At 40.2% G+C, this 24,035-nt stretch overlaps 2 long non-coding RNA genes and 1 pseudogene across 5 annotated transcripts in view; all 3 read right to left on the reverse strand.

The window, feature by feature from the left end:
• Positions 1 to 18,288, reverse strand: part of LOC141406991 (uncharacterized) — a 32,908-nt gene extending 14,620 nt beyond the window's left edge. For 2 of the 4 annotated variants that reach the window (XR_012413650.1, XR_012413652.1), the window contains exons 1-3: positions 18,068 to 18,288; positions 16,512 to 16,570; positions 15,522 to 15,584 (exon numbers count right to left, since the gene is read on the reverse strand). This is a non-coding gene — a long non-coding RNA (uncharacterized lncRNA). The remainder of the gene's footprint in view (positions 1 to 15,521; positions 15,585 to 16,511; positions 16,571 to 18,067) is intronic. The other 2 variants (XR_012413651.1, XR_012413649.1) reach the window with 2 other exon arrangements.
• Positions 76 to 1,181, reverse strand: LOC102126149 (S-adenosylmethionine decarboxylase proenzyme pseudogene; annotated as a pseudogene).
• LOC141406990 (uncharacterized) lies at positions 13,090 to 15,103 on the reverse strand. Its single transcript, XR_012413648.1, has 2 exons — positions 13,583 to 15,103; positions 13,090 to 13,265 (listed from the first exon to the last, which is right to left on the reverse strand). It is a non-coding gene; the product is annotated as an uncharacterized lncRNA (long non-coding RNA).
• Positions 18,289 to 24,035: the final 5,747 nt, after the last annotated feature.

The following is a 24,035-nucleotide window of genomic DNA, read 5'->3' on the forward strand; positions in this document are numbered from 1 at the left end:
ATTTATGCGAGATATCTAATTCCTTGATATAATAATGCATACAATTCAAAATGATTACACTATCATTACATATAGGGCTTTCTGCAACTACTCAGTGGTGGTTATGGAAAGCACTGCCCCCAGCATCAACATCTAGAAAGCATCCACCACCTTCTTATGTGTGTTCTCTCTCTGCATTTTTTTCTTCATTTTTCTTAATCAACTATGCTGTTATTGCTGCTTCTTAGCAAAACTGGTAAAAACAAAATTGTAATCATTGAACATAGCACTCTGGCAATCAAGACGCTTTAAACCTTCAATCTTTGAGGTGAAGAAAACATGGTGTGACATTTAGAACTCTGATTAACAAAGTGGTCACAAATTTTCCTGGCTTGAAGACTTCCACAGCTTTCCTCATCAGGTCACCATAGGAGGTGACTTAAGTTTGTTTTAAAGCTAACATAAGAAGATTCTGGTTCTGGAGTGATGTGAATAGTCCAATAAGTTCCATCTGATTTCATTCCATTCATCGAATACCCATAAGGATTGAACATTGTGGCATTAATGACAGAACCTGGTATCAGGTCACGAATTCCAGTCTTACAAGTGACATCCTTTGCAGTAACGCCATCTTTCATGTAGAACTGGTCCATAACTGCAGGGTCAAGCTCACTCATCAGAATTTCCAGGGTTTGATCTGGCTGACTGATTACCTTTCTGGGAAATGCAGAGTACATAAGTACCAACAGTCAGAATTCATACATCCCATACAATATGCTGCTCCATTTGGGAAAATTGCATTAAGAAACTCTATTTCTTCCTGGAAATTCTGGTGTGGGTACCCTTAGGGAGAAGGCTTCATGAAATTCTCAAAAGAATAAAAGAAGCTTTGTATTGAGTCAAACCCACTGTAGTGCCTAGCAAGCTTCCACAGGTGAACCAGTGCTTTCAGCAAGAGAGTGGTATCACTTGTCTTCAAAATGAAATGTTTCTAGGAGACAAACATGCTACTCTCACTGAGTACATAAGCTTCCTGCTTGTCGGTTTTTGTCACACTTAACGATTGAATGTTGCACATCCCTCAAAAGTATGTCCCACTTGGCTGGGCGCGGTGGCTCAGGCCTGTAATCCCAGCACTTTGGGAGGCCGAGGCGGGCGGATCATGAGGTCAGGAGATCGAGACCATGCTGGGTAACACGGTGAAACCCCGTTTCTACTAAAAATACAAAAAATGAGCCGAGCTTGGTGGCGGGCGCCTGTAATGCCAGTTACTCGGGAGGTTGAGGCAGGAGAACGGTGTGAGCCTTGGAGGCGGAGCTTGCAGTGAGCCGAGATCGCGCCACTGCACTGCAGCCTGGGGGACACAGCGAGACTCCGTCTCAAAAACAAAACAAAACAAAACAAAAACAAAAACAAAATTATGTCCCAATCAGATCTTGGGATAGTGCGAAAATCTCCAGATCCTTGGTTTGCGTTGGGCTGCTGCCAGGAGAACCAAACCTCCAGCAGCTTGTCGGTCCCTTTGGAAAAATGTACAGCTTCCACCACCATGAGACTGGCGAACAATCAACCACCACAGAAAATCAACTAAATTAAACCTTTTCTTCCGCCTCTGCGGCTGCCGCTGCCGCTGTGAATTGTTCCAGCTGTGTTACAAAAGTTCAGGTTCCTTTATTTTTTTTTTTAAAAAAAAGACTAATAAAACAGTCGGACGTGGTGGCTCAAGCCTGTAATCCCATCACTTTGGGAGGCCAAGGCGGGCGAATCACGTGGTCAGGAGATCCAGACCATCCTGACCAACATGGTGAAACCCCGTCTCTACTAAAAATACAAAAATTAGCTGGGCATGGTGGCAGGCGCCTGTAATCCCAGCTACTTGGGAGACTGAACCAGGAGAATCGCTTGAACCCGGGAGGCGGAGGTTGCAGTGAGCCAAGATCACGCCACTGCACTCCAGCCTGGCGACAGAGCCAGACTTTGTCTTAAAAAAAAAAAAAAAAAAAAGACTAATAAAATTTTCCCGGCTTTGTGTGAGTGAAAGTTGAACATGAATCTTTTGGAAACAGAGGCAGATACAGTTCAGTCTCTTGTATATCGCTGCTTCCCTGTCAGAGAGACTAGAGCGAATGCTAGTGTCCCAGCCATACTGTATAAGGCGAGACTTATTTTCTACTGCAACACAGTTTGGGTCCAATACAAATTAAGAGAACAAGAAATTTGGCCTAAAAATGGTATGTTACATTATATTACTATTTTGCAATTCAACTTATTCTGTAAAAAGGAAGGAGAATGAAGAGAAATCCCTTATGTATAGGCTCTTATTGCTCTCTACTAGGATCCTGACTTAAGGGACACCTGTAGGATTTGCCTTGCTCATGTTACATCCAGACACCAAAAAGCCATACTAGATACCCTAGATAGTCTCCTCCTAGCTACTCCCCATAGAAGGCCCATGTGCCCCCCAGCCTGAAGTCTCTTCAGTGCCCCAGTTCTGAGGAGGGTAATCTCACCAGTTCCACAGCACAGGATTCCACCTCCCCTTCCCCTTATTAAACTATCGCAAGCCTACATCTCACCCTGCCCAAGGAAGTAAGCCCAACCAGTATCATCAGGAGTGGGGTCTCATATCAGCCCCTAAAATTGAACCTGTGTTCATTGTGAGACGTAGCTGATAGAGATTAGTGGACAATCAGAATACATGTGTATGTTTTTTTTTCCCTCTACATCTGATTTGGCTTTATGCAGGGAGAAATTTGGCTGGTTTTTAGAGGATGCAGGGAAGTTTGTAGAGAAGTTTGTGAAGTTGACCATGTCCTTTGACTTAACTTGGCATGATAGGCAAATATTGTCCACCTGCTCTATCATAGAGGATAAACAAATGATTCTGGGTACTGCCCATAAAAATGCAGGTAGAATGCTTATAACAGAGGCCATGCCATTTATCATATGGGGGGAGATGCAGTTCCAGATCTGGAGCCTCAAAGAGATTACCAGAGGAGTTGCCAAGATTTTGAATGAAGAAATCATATGGTAACTTGTTTAATAGAAGGCATGAAAAAGTGTGTGGTTAAGCCAGTTAATTATGACAAGGTTAGAGATGTAACTTTGAAAAGGATGGAAATCCTGCTTTATTTCAGAGCTGTTTGGTTGAGGCATTCAGGAATTATACTAATACAGACCCAGACTCCCTGGAAAGGTATGCTTTCCTGGATATGCATTTTATTACTCAGTCTTTCCTTGAGATTAGAAGGAAGCTACATAAGGCAGAAACAAAACCTCAAACCCGCATGGGCCAACTTTTTTTTTTTTTTTGTGAGACAGAGTCTCACTCTGTTGCCCAGGCTGCAGTGCAGTGGCATGATCTTGGCTCACTGCAACCTCTGCTTCCTGGGTTCAAACGATTCTCCTGCCTCAGCCTCCTGAGTAGCTGGGACTATAGGCATACACCACCATGCCGGGCTAATTTTTTTGTATTTTTAGTAGAGATGGGGTTTCACCATATTGGCTGGGCTGGTCTCGAACTCCTGACCTCAAGTGATCCACCTGCTTCGGCCTCCCAAAGAGCTGAGATTACAGGTGTAAGCCACCACACCCGGCCGGGTCAACTCTTAAACATGGCCTTTGGAGTTTACAACAGTAGGATCTGGGCAGAGGAGGCAGAGAAAACCAAAATAAATACTCAAAACACACAGTTCCTGGTGGCTGTCTTGAGCTCCCTACCACCTCAGAGTTACACATCCTGAGGAAGTGCCATGAGATTGGCATCTGGGATGCATAAATGAGAGCCTGACTCAGTGGCCCCCTGAGCCAAAGTCAGTGTGCCCTCTGTAAGCAAGAAGACCACTGGAAAAGGGCTGCCCCAGGCTCTGAAGGGGTCAACCAAACCCATAATAGCCAAGAGAGCAGAGGACTCATGGGGCCTGAGGTCCCCCACAGCTCCCACTGGACATCTTACTATCTCCACAGAGGAGCTTCCGGTAACCCTTGACATAGCAGGTAACAATACTGAGTCCTTGTTGGATATGAGTCAGCCTCTCAGTTCTGACCCATTTCTCAGGGGCATTATCTTCTTTTACATCTTGAGCACTTTACTGCTTAAAAATATGTCCCTTATATGGTTTAAAAGGGGGAGGAACCCTTGGTTCTAGGAACTCCCCATCCCTTTCATAGAAAATTTGTGAATAACCCACCCTTTATTTAGCATATAATTAAGGAGTAGCTATAAATATAGTTAGTCAGCAATCCATGAGTGCTACTCTGCCTATCGGGTAGCCCTGCTCTGTCTATGGAGCAGCAATTTTCCTGTTCTCTGTTGTTCTAATAAACTTGCTTTGCTTTTACTTTACTCTGTCACCACCCTTGAATTCTTTCCTTCCTACCTGAAGCCAAGAGCCCCAATTTTTGGGTTTGCCTGCATCAATTTCATCTTCAAAACAACCCTATAAACTAGGCATTATTGCTTACCTATTTTATACATCTAAAAATACTGGGGCTCAGAAAGGTAAATTAACTTGCCTAAGATCACATAAATAGTGAGCAACTCAGTTCTAAATACCTAGTCTACAAGCTTAAACAACATGCCACACTCTGTCTCCAGAATAAATGGATCATATTGATGCAAACATTCCATTCTCCTTGAATTATATTTCTCACTATAAATGAACAAATAGGCCTCCCAATCATACTTGCAATTGGAATAATGTAAGTTTGTGAATGATTTGGAAACCAGCAACTGTCAGTACTAGGAAACATAGATAGTGAGTATAGATAGCTTTGTCTAAGCTTGATTGTGAAATAAATGAAAGAGATATGGAACTAGTTTGCAATGCAAGTGTATTAAAGAAGTTTCTGTTGCTCTTAGAGTTTTTTAAAAAAATTATGTAAACATAAATATGTCAGCTAAAGACAATGAGGCAAAGGACTACATCAGGGAAAAGAGGGGAAATCAAGGGAGCAAAGGACTGGAGGAGGTGGCAGCTTGCAAATTCAAAGTACAGGCAGCAGGAATAACTTTGATGGGAGAAACCCTGTTTCACTAAGAAATGGAAACAGATGCAGATATTGCAGGAGAAGAGAATGCTGGAAAAAAGATGCTCTCCATGTTCTCAGTGAAAAAGAAGGAAATGTCTTTGCTGAGAGTGAAGGTGGGGATGTAAAAAAAGAGGACTTGAGGAAAGTGACAACAGTTGCAAAAGCTGCTCTGGGAGAGGAGTGTGATCCTAGGAAAACTATTGGGTGGTACAGAGGCCCAGTTGAGGTTGGAAAGTAGAGATCTGCAGGGGCAACACTCTGGACCATTTTGTGATTTCTCTCCAGCAACTCTCCAATTTTTTTTTTTTTTTTGAGACAGAGTCTTGCTTGGTGGCCCAGGCTGGAGTGCAATGGCACGATGTCGGCTCACTGCAAACTCTGCCTGCTGGGTTCAAACAATTCTTTATCTTCCGCCTCCCAAGAGACTGCAATTATAGGCATGCACCACCATGCTTGGCTATTTTTTTTTTTTTTTTAGTAGAGAAGGGGTTTTGTCACATTGCCCAGGCTGCTCTCAAACTCCTGGCTGCAAGCAATCCACCCGCCTCGGCCTCCCAGTGTTGGTATTACAAGCATGAGCCACCGCACCTGGCTTCTCTCTAGCAACTCTTGACAACCTGATATAGGCATTGTTCCCAATGCCTGTTAGTGGGAATATAATTGTGTTATGTAGTTTAAGGCAGAAGGATAAAGACAGAAGGGGTTGAGAGGCTGTTCATGGCTTAGACTAGATAGAGAAAGGGTTGAAATGAAAGATTATAGATCGGAAGGAAAAAGGAATCAAGACACAGAAATAAGGGAGCTGAAAAGAAAGTCGTGGTCAGACCATGAGATGTAGGTGTTGAAAAGTTTGGAGGAAGTTGTGAATTAATAATTAGAATATGCAATATACTACTAATAGCATAATTCAACTAACTGAACTGAGTGCTTGCTGACCAGCAGCAAGGTAACGTAATATCTGGAAATGCTCATTAATCAGATGATGTATAGAGTCCAAGCAATGTACAGATTCCAAATTTGGCACTTAAAAAGACAGGAACATCAATGTTTAATGTATAAATGTCAGCAAGCAGGCTTTTGCCACTGGCACATTGTGTTTCCCTATTTCTCTCGCGCAGTCTATTAACTGCTTTTTGTTGGCATGTGGTCAAAACTCAGTATCTTTTTTCTATTTCAACTCCTACAGAATATTCACAATGCTTTCCTTCCATTTAACAAGTATATTCCGACTGCCTAAGAAAGCCAGACACTCTGTTAGGTGTGGATGACATACCAATGAATAAGATAAAATATCCATCTTCAAGCAGCTTGCACTTCAGTGCAGGAATTATACAAATAGGAAATAATACGGAATGCAGTGAACCCAATGTTTATGTCCCTGCAAAATTAATATATTAAAATCCTAACCCCAAGGTGATGGTATTAGGGGGTAATACCTATACCCAATACCTTGGGTATTGGGAGGTGATCATCAGGTCGTGAGGGGAGAGTCCTGATGAATGGGATTAGTATCCTTATAAAAGGAGACTCAGAGAGATACCTTGCTTCTTCCCCATGTGAGGTTTTAGCTGTCTTTGAGGACACAGTCCCTCACCAGATAACAAATCTGCTGCTACCTTGATCTTGGATTTCCCAGCCTCGAGAACTGTGAGACATAAATTTCTGTTGTTTATAGATGACCCAGTTTATAGCATTTTGGTATAGCAGCCCAAACAGACTAAGACACAGAGTGATAAACACTATAATAATGTTAAAACTTGAGTCTTATGGAAGGGCACTTAACCTTGGATGGTCTGGAAAGGCTTCTGTGAAAAGGTCTCATCTCAAATAAAATTAAGGATTAGTAGGATAATCCAGGAAAACGAATGGGGAGGGAAAAATGAGAGGGACTTGATGCTCACAGAGGACTCCCTCTTTGTCTCTATAAATGGGCTTCTGTTTTCCTTGCTTCTCTTGGTACCTTCATTCCCACAAGGAAGTCATTTTAGCATCCCCTCCCAGAGGATACTCTTTCCCACCAGAATCATTGAACTTAGAACCAAAAGACCTACAGTTAAGTCTCAGCTCTAATTCTTGTTGTTGTGACTTCAGATGTATCAGTTAACCCTAAGCCATTGTTTCTTCACCTTAAAACAGGAATAGGCCAGGTGCAGTGGCTCATGCCTGTAATCCCAGCACTTTGGGAGGCCAAGGTGGGTGGATGATGAAGTCAGGAGTTCGAGACCAGCCTGGCCAATATGATGAAACCCCATATCTACTAAAAAATACAAAAATTAGCTGGGCGTGGTGGCGTGTGCCTGTGGTCCCAGCTACTCCGGAGGCTGAGGCAGGAGAATTGCTTGAACCTGGGAGGTGGAGGTTGCAGTGAGCCGGGATAGCACCAGTGCACTCCAGCCTGGGCAACAGAGTGAGACTCCATCTCATAAAACAAAGCAAACAAACAAACAAAACCCCAGGAATAACAGAACCTTCTTCTGAGTTATTAAAGTGATTAAATCAGGAAATACATGTCAAGGTGGTATATAAACTGAAATATTACACAGAAAGTAACTATTCTTACTGTCCTAAGGTGGCATGATTTATGCTTTTGGACTCTTGAGCCCATTGTGGAGATGAAGAAACAAAATCCATAACCATCAATATGAATTTATAGTTACTTTTCAGGTCTGACAAATGTAAACCCTGAAGTTAATTGTTCCCTGAGGCTTTCTAGAATTTTTGAGTTAATGCTACAAATTCCTACGATTTGTCCTCTACTCAAAAGCCACTACAGAGGGATGTAGTGCCTAAACTACCTAACAGTAGAGTGTGCCAGCAATGCAATCCTAGAGTACCTTGGCCACTCTATCAGAAAAAAAGATCACTTGAAAGGGGAATTTGACAATTAGCATGCCAAATAAATGTTGAAAACACTGAAGAAAGATGAGGTGTGGGGTAAGGGAGATGAAAAACCTCTTTATCCCAAATTCAGGATGGCATCCTGAACCTTGAATGTTTGTTTCCACTAATAAGAAACTATTTCATGAAACTGCTTTCTTAATCTGTGGGCAATTCACTTGACAAATTTATGCTACAGGAAAAGAGGCGATAATGAATATTTTCAGTAAGCTGAATGTACCGAATGTACCTTACTTTTATTGTTTAGATTGTGTCAGTGTGGGACTTAGTCTCAGAATAATTACAATACTTAACATTTTTTTTTCTAATTTTACAAAGAAACATTTAAAAAAATAGCAAATTTGAAAGAATGTTATATACTTACCTGTGTATCTACCACCTAGATTCTACCATTACTATTTTACTACACCTGTCAGGCTTATTTTTTTAATTAAACATTTTATTTTGAGATAATTGGAGATTCACATGCAGTTGTATGAAATAATACAGAGAGATCCCCTGTAGACTCTACCCAGTTTCCCCCAATGGTAATATTTTGCAAAACTATATACAATATCATAACCAGGGTATTGACATTGATGTAATCAAGATACAGAACATTTCTATCACCACAAGGATTTCTCGGGTTGGCCTTTTATAGCCACAGCTACATCTCTTTTACCTCATCCCCTCCTCAAACTCTGGCAACCACCAATCTGTTCTTTATTTCGATAATTTCATTTTTTCAAGAATATTATATAGGGGGCCAGGTATGGTGGCTCATGCCTGTAGTCCCAGCACTTTGGGAGGCCGAGGCAGGTGGATCGCTTGAGGCCAGGAGTTGAAGACTACCCTGGCCAACATGGTGAAACCCTGTCTCTATTAAAAATACAAAAATTAGCTGGGCATGGTGGCATATGTCTATAGTCCCAGCTACTCGGGAGCCTGAAGTGGGAGAATTGCTTGAACCCAGGAGGTGGAGGTTGCTGTAAGCTGAGATTGAACCACTGCACTCCAGCCTGGGCGACATAGGGAGATTCGGTCTCAATATCAACAACTATATATATACACATTATAAATATATATACTAACATATATACACATTATATATTAAATATAATGTATATATAGATATATAATCTATAATTATAGATTATAGCACTTTGGGAGACTGAGGCAGGAGGATCACCAGAGGCCAGTAATTTGAGACCAGCCTGGACAACATAATGGGACCTTTATTTCTACAAATAAAAGAGAATGTTACGTAAATGGAATAGTAAGTATGTAATCTTTGAAGACTGGCTTTTCCCTCTCAGCATAATTCTCTGGGGAGAGATCCAAGTTGTTGAGTGTTTCGGTAGTTCACTCATTTTCATTGCTGAGTAGTCTTCCATGGTAAGCATGTATGACAGTCTGTTTAACCATTCACCTGTTGAAGGACATATGGGCTGTTTCCAGTTTTTGGCTCTTATGAATAAAGCTACTATGAACAATTATGTACAGGTTTTTGTGTGAACATACATTTTTATTTCTCTGTGATAAATGCCTAGGAATATAAATGGTATAACCATATGGTAGTTACAGGTTTTTTAAAGAAACCATCAAACTGTTTTCCAGTGTGACTGTATCATTTTATACTCTCAGCAGCAATGTATGAATAATACAGTTTCTCCCCACCCTTGCCAGATTTTGATATTATCGCTATTTTTCGTTTTAGGCATTTTTTTTTTTTTGGACAAGATCTGGCTCTATCGCCCAGGCTGGAGTGTAGTGGTACAATCCTGGATCCTAGCTCACTACAACCTCTGCCTCTCAGTCTCAAGCCATCCTTCCACCTCAGCCTCCCGAGTAGCTGAAACTACACGCACATGCCACCATGCCCAGCTAATTTTTGCATTTTTTGTAGAGATGGGGTTTCGCCATATTGCCCACGCTGGTCTCGAACTTGTGAGCTCAAGCAATCTGCCCGCCTCGGCCTCCTAAAGTGCTGGGATTACAGGCATGAGCTACTGTGCTTAGCCCTGTTTAAGCATTCTTATAGATATGTAGTGTTGTCTCATTGCAGTTTTAATTTCCCTTCCTTAATGGTGAATGATGATGATCATCTTTTCATGTGCTTATATTCCTCTTCTGTGAAATGTCTCTTTATACCTTTTGCCCATTTTCTATTTGAATTTTGTTTTACTGTTAGGTTTTAAGAGTTTTTAAGAAATATATATATCTATTTCTTAAAAGCATATATTTATATTTCTTAAATATGTATATTTACATATTTCTTAAATATATATATAAATTTATATATATATATATAAAACTGACTCTTTTGCAGAGCTAAAATTTTTTTTGCTTTTGTTTTGTTTTGTTTCTTGTTTTGAGACAGAGTCTCATTCTTTCGCCCAGGCTGGAGTGCAGTGGCCCAATCTTGGCTCACTGCAACCTCTGCCTCCCGGGTTCAAGTGATTCTCCTGCCTCAGCCTCTCGAGTAGCTGAGATTATAGGCGCCTGCCACCATGCCCAGCTAATTTTTGTATTTTTAGTAGAGACGGGGTTTCACCATGTTGGCCAGGATGGTCTCAAACTCCTGACTTTAAGTGATCCACACATCTTGGCCTCCCAAAGTGCTGGGATTACAGGAGTGAGCCACAGCACCAGCCTTTTTTTTCCTTTCTTGACAAGGTTTAATTTTTTAGTTTTCCCTTTATAAATATTGCTTTTGTAGTCCTTCAACATAAACAAGGTAAAAAAATAACGCTTTTAGTGTTAAGACTAGTCCTAGATCCTGGAGAGTTTATCCTATTTTTTTCTGAAAGTTTTATGGTTTCACGTGTAACTGTGTACTCCATCCTGACTTTACTGTAAAAATCTGTGAGACTTAGGTTGAGGTTCATTTTTGTTTGACTACAGATGTCCAACTGCATTAGTACCATTTGTTGAAAAGGCTATCTTTCCTTCATTGAATTGCTTTTGCACCCTTGCCAAAAGTCAGACATATTTTTTAAAACCTATGATGGGCTAGACTCTGGGCTATATTCTTTACATAGATTCTCTTCTCCTCTTCACAATAGCCTGTGAAATAGTTATTGTCTCCATATTGTTTATAGTTGAACTTTCCCAAGGGTACTCAGCCAAACTCAGGATTCAATCCAATCTTATTCCATAGTGGCTGCTTCTTATTGATCTAGCTAACTTTTATTTAGCGTTTGTTATGTGCCAACACTGTGCTAAGCTTGAGGAAATAAGAGTCGAACAAGGCTTCCTAGAATACTTCACAGAGGAAGAGACAAAAGCTACACCTTAAAGGATGAGCACAAGCTTGCAAAGAAAAGGTAGAGTAGGGAGAGCATTCTAGACTGAAGGAAAAGCATGCGAAAGTCAAGGAAGTGTGGAATTGCTCCATTCATTCAAGAAACATCAAGTGTTTTGCTATAGCTAAAAGGAGGGGAGTAGGGAATTTTCTCATGTTTGGCTGGAAATATTTGTGGATATCTCAATGGCAATGACCAGCAGGCAGTTGGCTGCAAGAGTCTGGAGCTTAGGAAAGAGGTCTGGGCTAGAGACTGAGCTTTGGGAGTGGTCCTAGCACAAGTAACATTGTACACAGAGAAAGTATTAGAGTTAATAGGACAGAGGGCCAAGGGAACATTAGAAACATGTATACAATTTAAGTGGTAAAATAATTGAGAATGAGCTGGGCATGGTGGCGCACACTTGTAATCCCAGCTACTTTGGGAGTCTGAGGTGGGCAGATCACTTGAGGCCAGGAGTTCAAGACCAGCTTGGCCACCATGGTGAAATCCCATCTATCAAAAATACAAAGTTAGCCAGGCGTGGTGGTGGTCGCCTGTAATCCCAGCTACTTGGGAGGCTGAGGTAGGAGAATCACTTGAACCCACGAGGCAGAGGTTGCAGTGAGCTGAAGTCACCCCACTGCACTGCAGCCTGGGCTACAGAGTGAGAGTGTTTCAAAAAAAAAAAAAAAAAAAAAAAGAAAGAGAAAGAAAAGAATTGATAACAAATGGTAGGAGGAGAGGAGATAGGAGACTATAACAAAAACCAGTGGAGGTGAGATATTCTGGTTTTTATTTTTCTGTTATGGGTAACATGTAGCATAAAAAAGATCTTCAAAGAGATGATGCTTTGTAAAACTTATATTAAAATTAGAATTTTTAATCAAATGCAGTATTTACAAAGTGAAATATTATAAAAATGTTGAGCGTGTTAAAACAAACTAAATATGGCCTGAGAAAGACTCCGTACTTCTATATTGGAGTCTTTGTGGAGGAACTGTAATCTAACTTAATAGGCAAAATTGAAAACCTAACTTAATAAGTATGCACTTGTAACAATAGCTGAGTGGTGGCCAATCCCAGCGGCTGTACTTCAACCACTCATAGACTACTGAATGTTCAAACTGCATTCAAATAAGGCAAACACTGAGCTGTAACCAATGTCACTGTTTCTGTACCTCATTTCCAATTCCTGTACATCACTTTACTTTTTTTGTCTATAAATTTGTTCTGACAACAAGGCAGCCCTGGAGTCTGTGAATCTGCTGTGATTCTGGGGGCTGCCCAATTCATGAATGGTTCATTGCTCAATTAAACTCTTTTAAATTTAATTTGGCTGAAGTTCTTTTATCAAACACTATTATGGAGTTTTATAATCAAGTAGTTTGATAATGGTGATAAATATATGATATATAAAAATTGCAGGAAAGTTTCAATTAGGTTGAGTGTTTATTAAACCAGTAAACCAGGTATATAACTAAGGAAAATTTTCCCCAATTATTAATATAAAATGACTTTCAACTGAATTTCCCTCAAATAATTTGGATTTTCACTTTAAATTCAAGAACTGGCAAATCCATCCCTCTTCAAAAAACAAACTCCCCCCCTCAAAAAAAACCCCAAAACCCTCTTTACAGTGTGTTACCCTTAAACACACAGAATGCCCATGTAGTAGGCTGCAGGGGCCTTTGAAAACAGTATGCTGAGAATTGATAGGGCTCAAGGACAGTATCTCCAATTGAACTTTTAATGAACTCCCGTAGGCGCCAAGAAGGCGGGCAGATAAGGAAGAGCATAGAAACAAAGAACTGAGTAGAAGGTTACATCTGGGAAAAGAAAGTTTGTTTTGCATTGCATTCTTTCTGCTGACGTGGGGTTTATGGAGTATAAATAAAGTGAGGCGGAGGCTCTGAGCGCGGCCGCCATGTTCTCTGTGTGTCTTTGTCTTTTGTGTGTTCTTTCATTCTCCACCACCCCCGGCACGGACCCCAACAAGTGGTGCAGCGAGCGGGGTCAGCACGGGTGAGTAGGGGAGAACAAGAAGGGGAACCCCCTAGGAGCGGGTAAGGCTCGGATATTGTTAAGGGGAACCTTCTTTTTTTTTTTTTTGAGACGGAGTCTCGCTCTGTCGCCCAGGCTGGAGTGCAGTGGCTGGATCTCAGCTCACTGCAAGCTCCGCCTCCCGGGTTCCCACCATTCTCCTGCCTCAGCCTCCCGAGTAGCTGGGACTACAGGCGCCCGCCACCGCGCCCGGCTAGTTTTTTTGTGTGTGTGTGTTTTTAGTAGAGACAGGGTTTCGCCGTGTTAGCCAGGATGGTCTCGATCTCCTGACCTTGTGATCCGCCCGTCTCGGCCTCCCAAAGTGCTGGGATTACAGGCTTGAGCCACCGCGCCCGGCCAAGGGGAACCTTCTTAAGCTTTCATTATGGGAATTCCATCTCTCTGGCCTCAGAATATTTATGGCTGTTTCAAGGACTGTTGCTGTCTATGGGAGTAGAAGTGAAAGAAAAAGACTTTGAAGCCATTGTTTGCCCATGTTGAACAACATTGTTACTGGTTTCAGTATCAGACTAAAGTGCAGCTGAATCGGAAAAAATGGTTACAGGTAGTAAAAGCTCTGCTTAGAGCTCTCCAGTTAGGGGATATTATGCCTCTAAAATTGTGGACCTTGTGTAACTCTATCACTCAGACATTAGAGTTACTTGAGACTGATCCAGAGTGTGGTAATGTAGCCACAGGAGGAAAGGTATCTGAGGATTTGGAAAAATAAAATAAAATAAAATAAATCTGAAATGGAGCCCATTTGTGCCAGGGTAGCAAAAGGGGGAGAAGAGAAAAAGCCAGCTCTTCCTTCTTCTAAGGGAAATTCTGACATGCAGTGTATTATGGAAATGCTTCAACAAATATTACAGATACATTCTTCTAATTCACCTTTGTGAGCTTTCCCTGTTTCTTTTCCTTCTGCCCTGTTAAAAGAGGATTTTCCAGTGCCTCCAACCCCCTGGCTTCCTTATCTTTACCTTTGTTTGGCAAAGTTTTCTCAGTGCCTTGCCCGCCACTGGGGGAGGGAGAAAAGGAAAGATTAAAAAAAAAAAAAAATTTAAGGAGCTGGATCTGTTTCCAATTATTTGTGCTTCTTTTGCTCCTAATGCGCAGTTTTCAAATGGTGGCAATAATGTCCAATTTAATGCCTTACAAATTAAATTTTTAAAAGAAATGAAAGCTGCCATTTCTAACTATGAACCCCTATCCTTGGTCTTCTTGATATTTTTTCATCAGAAAATTTGATAATTCCTATAGACTGGAAGACTTTGGGGAAGGCTTTTCTTGATCGTTCTCAGTGGTTACAATTGCACAGCTGGTAAATGAACAAGGTGCATGTACAGGCTAGAAAAAATGTTATGTGTGATCCCCCAGGAGCCACTGAGGAACAACTCACAGGCACGGGCCAATATGCTACTCTTAATGCTCAGGCTGGTCTAGATGATGTTGCCCTTACTCAAATCAAGACTTTGTTTTTAAGGGCCTAAAATAAGGTAGAGATAACAGGAAAATCTTCCCTTTCCTCTGTGAAGATTTTACAGGGCACAAATGAACAATATTCAGATTTCGTAGCCCGTCTTCAGGATGCTGTCTTGAAAATTGTGGGTGCTGACCTTGCTTCAAAAATTTTGTTACAAACGTTGTCTTTTAAAAATGCTTATGCTGACTGTCAAAAATTGTTAAAATCGTTAAAGGCCAATGGGGCCAATTTAGATAAATATATTAAAACTTGTGTTAGTATTGGAGGGGCTATTTATAATGCTCAATTATTTGCTGGAGCTTTGTCTAAAGCCTTAAAAGGAAATAACAAACAAGGTGTTTGCTTTCAGTGTGGTAAACCTAGACATTTCAAAAAAGAATGTCATAAAAATTGAACACTTTTATCCCTCAAGGCAGAAAGCTGCCTTCAGAGGTGTACAAATGTGGTAAAGGTCAACATTGGACAAATAAATGTTGTTTCAAAACTGATAAAAGTGGAAATTTACTGTCTCCTCTCCTGGGAAATGGGAGCCGGGGCCCACAGGCTTGGGGCCCCAACAATTTATGTCACCAGGTCTGAAAGTGTAGTTGGTTTATCAGTCTTTACAAATGAGAAATATAAGAAAGGAAAAGAATGCACAAACTAACTAGGTTTCTTGTAATAAATCACTAAACTAGTCAGACGACCAAAAAATACAAGATCAGTGTGACTCTGAAGGATGTGAGATTATGGTTCTGCACTTGTTACATTAAACAGCTAAAATAAATAGACGTAATATTAACAATAATAACAGTAATAATAGCCATAGTATACTGAGTACTTACTATGTGTCCACTACTGTGAAAAAATCTTCACTTGCATTTAGTTCTTCCAACATCCCTTTAAGACTGACAAATTTTATAATTATTACCATTTTGTAGACAGGAAAACAGAGTTAAGACAGTTTTATAAATGTATCCAAGGTCATATAGCTATTATATTTTGAAAATATGACTTTCTGTCCCCAGAGCTTACATGCTTAACCCTTTCCTCTAGACTGCTCTATAAAGTACAAAAATGGTAGTCACCCTCCTTGGAATAATCAGAGGAAAGAAAAATCAATAACTAAGTAAAAGTTGTATCTCAGCACCAGATCCAATCCCAATTTCAAGTATCCATTTAGCCTTGGATAGCATCGCTGTGTTTTGAAAACCAAAATCCGTTGAGTATTTTGTGGTCCACCATCTTTTACAAAGCAGATACTCTATTGAATAGTAAGCTACGAACTGAATTTCTGTACCTGTAATCACCTTATTTGTTTACAAATATTTGTTATTGACTGAATCTGCATACAATACCCAGTGAGCAATGGCCTACAACATCAAGGAATAAATTCAAGTCCTCCTTAAGGATCCCACACCTTACCCCAGTTTCTCAGCCTTATGCGGCAACTAAGCAGAGCGCCGCTGCTGACTTAGCTATTACTCAGCCTTATACTTTGTCTCCTAATAGAGGAGTATATAAATTGGCTATTAGAGTGTGTGGCCCTTTGCCAAAAGGACATGATGTTACTAATAAAATTCTTATTATGGTTCAAGTCTCACAATTTATATGCCTAGAGGCAGGGGAACGTATTCTCAATAGGGAGGGTTTGGTAGCACAGAAAAAACTGTTTTTTGGGAAACTTTAGTTTCTAATCAAAAGCCCTTATGTTCATTGCACATTAATGAAATAGTTTTTAAAGGGTTAATTGATACGGGGGTGAATATGTCTATTATTTGTTTAAATTAGTGGCCTATACAATAGGAAAAAAGACAAGTTTCAGTTATACTCACTGGCTTGGGTGCTGCGTCTGTGGTTTATCAAGACGTAGAACCTTTAACCTGTGTCGGTCCTAAAGGTCAACAAGGTCAAGTGTTTTTTTTTTATTTTTATATTGTTCCTATCAATATTAATTTTTGGGAACAAGATCTTTCACAACAATTTGCTGCTTTTTTAAACATTCCTCATATTTCCTCAGCTGCCAAAAATATGATGTTCAAAATGGGCTACAATCCTTTAAACTCATAGCCACCACTCCTATTTAGGTGAAACAGTGACCATTATTTAAAGAAATACTTAGGACTCTAAAAGAGTAAGTCAAAAAACAAATGGCCGAGAGGAATATAAAGCCACGTATTTCTGCATGGAATTCCCGTCTTTGTCTTGTCTTAAAACTATAAATGTTTACATTAAACCTAGGGAAAGTTTACAGCCTGGTCTTCCTAATCCTGCCCTTATCCCACAAAGTTAAAAATTAATGGTCATAGATCTCAAAAATTGTTTTTTCTCTATTCAGTTACAACCTCAAGATTGTAAATAGTTTGTCTTTATTATTCCTAAATATAATAATGGACAACCCATTCAAAAATATCAGCAGAAGCTTCTTCCTCAGGGTATACTTAATAGCCCTACTATATGTCAAAAATTCATACATAGGACTTTAAATCCTGTAAAAAATCAGTTTCCAACTGTGTTACTTTATCATTGTATGGATCTTCTCTGTCCCTGTTTTTAATAATTCTCAGCCACTTTCTCGATATCAATGGAAAGTTTTACCTCAAGGTATGTTAAACAGCCCTGCCTTGTGTCAAGAATTTGTCCTTTTGCATCATTACAAACTCAGCTTTCTTTCTATTCACTTAATATTGCCCCAGAAAAAATTCAACTGGATTTTCCTATTCAATATTTAGGTTATACCTTAGGAGCACAAAATATTCAACCCCAGAAAATTCAAAGTCAACGTGATCATTTCAAAATATTAAGTGACTTTCAAATGATGCGTCCTGTTTTAGGAATATAACATCTTTTTTCTATTCTAGAAGGAGACAGTCACTTGGACAACTCACGCCATTTAACTACTTTGGCTTTACAGGAACTCCAGCTTGTAGAAGAGCAACTTTAAAAGGCCCCTTCCTGATGTTCCCCTTTCCTTTTGTTTATTTCATACTTTACATTCTCCTACAGGAATGATTCATCAGACCAATTGGCCACTAGAATGGATCTTTTTGTCCAATAAAACATCTAAACTCTTGGCTACTTATATCGATCGTTTAGCTGAACTGATCATCAAAGGACGGCATCACTGTCGACAACTTTGGGGAGGAGATCCTTCCTTAATTATCTCTCAATTCACTCATAGTCAGATCACTTATCTTCTTGCAACTTCTGATTCTTGGCAAGAAGCTTCATCAATCTTGAGTTACAGTTTATCCTTATCCCTCGGTGCAACAGGGAGAATTGTTTGCTATTCTCATGGTCTTACTTGATTTCCCTAGTACTGGTTGTAACATTGTTAGTGATTCTCAATACGCCGTTTATGTTACTACTTATATTTCTCAGGCCACTTTACCTCTTTGTGCTACTTCTTCTCTTCAGAAATTCTTTTCTTTGTTATCCTTTACTTTGAGCCAACGTCGAGCTCCTTTATTCATCACTCATCTTCGTTCTCATTCTCCACTTTCTGGACCATTAGTTCATGGTAATACTCAGATTGATTTGCTTTTAATCAGCCACCTACATGCTGCAGAACAAAAATATACTCTACATCACACTAATAGTTCTGGCCTTCAACGACGGTTTCATTTAACTCATAAACAAGCTCGTTCTCTTATTCAAGCTTGTCCTTCTTGTGCTCCTTTGAGCATTCCATCCTTCCATCCTGGGGTTAATCCACGAGATGTCCCTTCTTTTGGACGATTAAAATGTTCATCATACCATTGATACCTATTCTCATTTCTGTTATTACTCATCTCTTAGTTTCTTTCACCATCATGGGCATTCCTCTTATACTTAAAACTGATAATGCCCCTGCTTATGTCTCTCATAAATTACAAGTTTTCTTACAGCAATACAATATTCAACATATCACCAGTATCCCGGGCAACAGTCAAGGTCAAGCCATCATTAAGCGCGCAAATTTAACCTTAAAAACTCAACTGCTAAAACAAAAAGGGGGAAATGAGCCCCCCCAAAAACCAGATTTTTCTGAAGGTTAACCTTTCTACCTTAATTTTTTTGATTTTGAAGGTTCTTTTTACCTTAATTATTTTTTGAATCAATGGAGACAATTGCAAGACTCCGCTGTCGTAACCCATCTTTCCTCACCTCCCTCGGTGATAGTCCCCGCTGACAATTTAAAGATTTGGTATCCTAATGAAGAAGGTAAGTATGTTCAAGGGCAAGTTCTAAAACAGGGATGGGGCTATGCTCTTGTCCTTACAGGGAGCGGACCTGAGTGGTTTCCTACAAGATGATTGAAACCCTATTGAAAAGAAAACTGGATTCAGCATGCATTTCTTCCTTTGTTGGATGTGCCTCGGTGGGGGACTTATTTCCTTTAGTGAGGCTTTGTATGAATATTGCACTTATATTCCCTTTCCACCCTTGTATCAGGGAGTCGCCTGGGGAGAGGCGGAAATTAAGGTTTTCACCAATGACACTAGTTGGATGCCATCCCCCTATATAGACAAGGACAATATAGAACGGGAAATGGGAATTATAAACAACACATACCAATTTGGAGTGGAAGAACTTCCAATATGTATGGGAAATAGTTCCCATTGTCTCCGAAAATCGCATGAAGCCTGGGTTGTTCGCTATAATCAGTCATGTGGCTGCTAATACTGTTATTATAATCATACTGTATATAGTAATGAAACTATTCCTAGTTTTTTACCTTTTTGTCCTATTCCAGAAGTTTCTCCTAATATTGAGGTGCTGGAGTGGCAACAATGTCGGGGAAATAAACCCCGGATTTTATTAGAATACAATGGGATGCAAATAACTGATTGAAGTGTGCATGGTGATTTTCAAACAAAATTTAGTCACATACCTTTGAAATGGCACCGGGTAAATAAAAGTATTGCTGCTAACAATAATGAAACCTTAGTATGGCGTGAAGGAGGCCTAAGTACAGAGTCATCTTTGGAAGTTGTTAGCTGCAGGCGATGCCATTAGCATTTTTGTGGGGAATATGCCCCTTAATCTTTCTAACCCGAATAACTCCTTTCATATTCAGTTATATCGAAATACCTCCTGATATATTATTGCTTGTGTCTGTAAGCCCTACCTGTTATTAGCAGGGAATTTGACATGGGATAATGATATGGGGATTGTTAATTGTACAGATACGTGTACATTTTTGTCTTGCCTCAATCATTCCTGGTGGCTCAACTTTACTGAGGATATTTATATCCTCAGGGCTCGTAAGGAAATTTGGCTACCTGTTAACCTTACGCGACCATGGGGGGCATCACCTCTTGAGACTTATATCTGGACTTCTCTCCAGCGAGCCCTCCGTGCCCTTGGACTTATAATTGCCTCAGTGATGAGCCTTGTCGCCATCGTCTCCACTGCGGCCGTAGCAGGGCTCGCTCTTCATCAAAGCATACAAAATGCTGAATTTGTGCAGCAATGGCACGAACAATCTCACCGGTTATAGCTTCAACAACGAAACATTGATTCTCAACTTGCTGAAAGATTGGACAACATGGAACAAGCCTTGACATGGCTTGGAGATCAGCTCACTGTCCTCAGTACTCGGATAACATTACAATGTGATTGGAACTCCACTCAATTTTGTGTAACGCCTGTGCTTTTTAACATCTCTCAAAATTGGTCTGTAATCCAAAAATTATTAATAGGCCATAAAAATATTAGTTTGGACATCCAAGAGCTCACTCAGAACATTTCCGAAGCATTTCGACAACAATTACATATGTTGTCCGGAACTGTAACCCTTCAGGAGCTGGGTCAGCGCCTTGCTGCCTTTAACCCATGGACCCAGATGAAGACATGGATTTCTACAATCTCTGGAAGTATATTGCTTTGGACACTTGGATTGGGTCTACTTCTTTTGGTGATTTGATGCTCCCTCCGTCGCCTCCAAAAACAAAAGAAAACACAAGAACAAATATGGGCTACCTTTTTAGGATTGAGGCAAAACAAAAAAAAAAAGGGGGGGGAAATGCAGGGGCCTTTGAAAACAGTATGCTGAGAATAGATAGGGCTCAAGGACAGTATCTCCAATTGAACTTTTAATGAACTCCCGTAGGCGCCAAGAAGGCGGGCAGATAAGGAAGAGCATAGAAACAAAGAACTGAGTAGAAGGTTACATCTGGGAAAAGAAAGTTTGTTTTGCATTGCATTCTTTCTGCTGACGTGGGGTTTATGGAGTATAAATAAAGTGAGGCGGAGGCTCTGAGCGCGGCCGCCATGTTCTCTGTGTGTCTTTGTCTTTTGTGTGTTCTTTCATTCTCCACCACCCCCGGCATGGACCCCAACAGTAGGCTGAATACTGTCCCCCATCAAACTATTTGTATCCACCTTTATTTGGAAATACAGGTTTCGTAGATGTAATTAGTTAAGGATCTCAAGACAGAAACCATTCTGGATTTAGGGTGGTCCTTAAGACCACTGACTGGTATCTTTATAAGAGAGAGGAGAGGGAGGTTTGGACACAGGCACGTAGAGAAGAAGGCAATGTGAAGATGGAGGCAGAGACTGGCTGCATTTATAAGCCAAGGAACACCAAGGACTGCTGACAACCAACAGAAGCTCTGGCAGAGGCATGGGATGGTTTCTCCCTCAATACTTCCAGAAGGAATCCTCCCTGCCAACCCCTTCGTTTTGGGCTTCTGACCTCCAGAACTGTGATAGAAAAGATTTCTGTTGTTTTCAGCCATCCAGTTTGTGGTAATTTCTCACAGCAGCCCTAGGAAACTAACATAGTTTCTACTCCTCACCAGCTTCCCAGACCCCCTACACTATGATTACACAGATAATTTTCTATTTTTTTTTCTTTTTTTTTTGAGATGGAGTTGTGCTCTTGTCACTCAGGCTAGAGTGCAATGGCATGATCTTGGCTCACTTGCAACCTCCGCCTCCCGGATTCAAGCAATTCTCCTGCTTCAGGTTCCCAAGTAGCTGGGGTTACAGGTGCCTGCCACCATGCTCAGCTAATTTCTGTATTTGTAGTAGAGATGGGGTTTCACCGTATTGGCCAGGCTGGTCTTGAACTCCTGACCTCAGGCAATCTGCCTGCCTCAGCCACCCAAAGTCCTGGGATTATGGGTGTGAGCCACGGTGCCCGGCCAATTTTTTATATTGATTTAAAACTCCATAGGTTTCCTGTAATCCCAGCACTTTGGGAGGCCGAGACGGGTGGATCACGAGGTCAGGAGATCGAGACCATCCTGGCTAACATGGTGAAACCCCGTCTCTACTAAAATATACAAAAACTAGCCGGGCGAGGTGGCGGGCGCCTGTAGTCCCAGGTACTTGGGAGGCTGAGGCAGGAGAATGGCGTGAACCTGGGAGGCGGAGCTTGCAGTAAGCTGAGATCCAGCCACTGCACTCCAGCCTGGGCGACAGAGTAAGACTCCGTCTCAAAAAAAAAAAAAAAAAAATCCATAGGTTTTTGTAATTCGTACTTATTATATGCAAAGGACAATATTCACAGTAGTATGCTATGAGCTAGTTTTTTAGATGCTCACAAAAATTTCAAATGCAAACTGGTTTTACTTATGTAGCTTAAACAAATGCCAATTATTGAACTTTGTGCTGGCTCTTTAATATCGGTTCTCTTTTTTCTTCCAGTTAATGTTGATTAACATCAGCTCATTTAGTCAGTTAACATTTGTTTCCTAAAATCAAACACTCTTGATTGGTCAGCCTGGGAGAAGAGGGCTAAGATTAAGGTTAGTGACGGTTCCTTTAAAACCTGTTGAGTGTCTGCATTGTTAGACACACTGAAATTAAAGAGTCCTATCTCTCTGGGGTTGTTCACTTTACTAATAATTATTTATAAAAGGGAAGCTGAGACAATAAATTGTCAATAACCATTTAACATAATAACCACAACGAGAAGACATTAAAGCTACCTTTTCTTTAGCCTGATTTTACCTAGATGCTGGGTTTTGGTAACAAGCCATCACTAGAGGTCAGTTTTTGATTACATGTCTTCTCAGGTTCAGCCTATGTTTTGATTTTTGGCTATTGGGCACCTCTCTGGTTTTTAGGCTTTAAAGCAGATCCAAATGGTATATTATAGTATTGTAAATATTTCATTCTTTTGGCTTCTGGTAGATTAGAACTCTAATTATTAAAAACTATTCTTAAGCATTTGTGACTACAAAAACTCCTAAACTACAAAGGGTTTAAATTTTGATGTTAATCCTAATTTTAAAATATTTTAAAAATTATTCAATAATAGAACAATCTGTAATGAAAACTTACACATATGTGAGAGGTAATATTTTAAAATAAGAGTTTGCAGGTCAAGGTAGTCAGGGAGGAAAGAGTAGATGTCAGAGTGGGAAAGGCCCTTACAACTTAATAGGGAATATCAAATCTCTACAAAAATTTTATTCAAGACAGTGTCTAAGACTTAGAAGCAACTAACTTAAAAGCAAACTTTTGTAACTTAATCCTATTTTCACTGGGGACTCCCTTTATGAATAACATGCTGTAATTACATGTAGAAGCTTAAGGACAGAAACAGAGCATTTCAAATGACAAATGTTTTCACCCGAAGGAATAGCACCCAAATTATGTTGTACAAGTAAGCAGAATAAAATAATCATATGCTTGTTATTAAAAGTATCATATGCCTACCATTCACTGTTTTCAAAAGTGAAAAAATAGTATGTTATCTTTGAGTTTGTTTTCATGTGGTATAGACTTATAAGCAAGTTAAATTAAATAATGTACTGAGCATTAATTTAAGCCAGGATTTTCCAGCCTCAGCACTATTGACATTTGGGGCTGGATAATGCTTTGTTGTGAGGAGCTGCGCAGTGAGAGGTGTTCAGTAATATCCCTGGCCCCAACCCATTAGATATGTCCCCTCTCCAGTTGTGACAACCGAAATGTCTCTAGACATTGCCAAATATCCCTTGGAAGTAAATTGTGCCCAGTTGGGAACCACGAATTATTAATCCCTAAAAGACAAAGCAGCAATTTCAGACCCCTACAAAAAGTTTTAAATCAATAGTTGAAAATCCTTATCCATTACTAATCCCACTTCATTGTACCTTTAGTATCTGGTAACCCTCCCTATGGTCACACTTAACTCGGCTCATTATTATTTTAAAACATGGGGCTGTGTCATTTCCTGTCTGTGAGTTTGGACTGCAGTGGGAATCCATTAGTTGAATGACCTTCTGTGTAGGTTAATCACAAGACAAGTTTTCAAACTAAGGGTTTCCCTGCGGCTCCTTTCTTTTTAAAGATATGGAATACCTGTTCTGCTTTTGCCTTTTAGAGTCATAATTATTTTACTTGTATCAAAATTTCAATTAATAGAAAGAAATGACGTT

This window comes from Macaca fascicularis, chromosome 6, assembly GCF_037993035.2.
Source record: "Macaca fascicularis isolate 582-1 chromosome 6, T2T-MFA8v1.1".
Classification (NCBI taxonomy): Eukaryota; Metazoa; Chordata; class Mammalia; order Primates; family Cercopithecidae; genus Macaca; species Macaca fascicularis.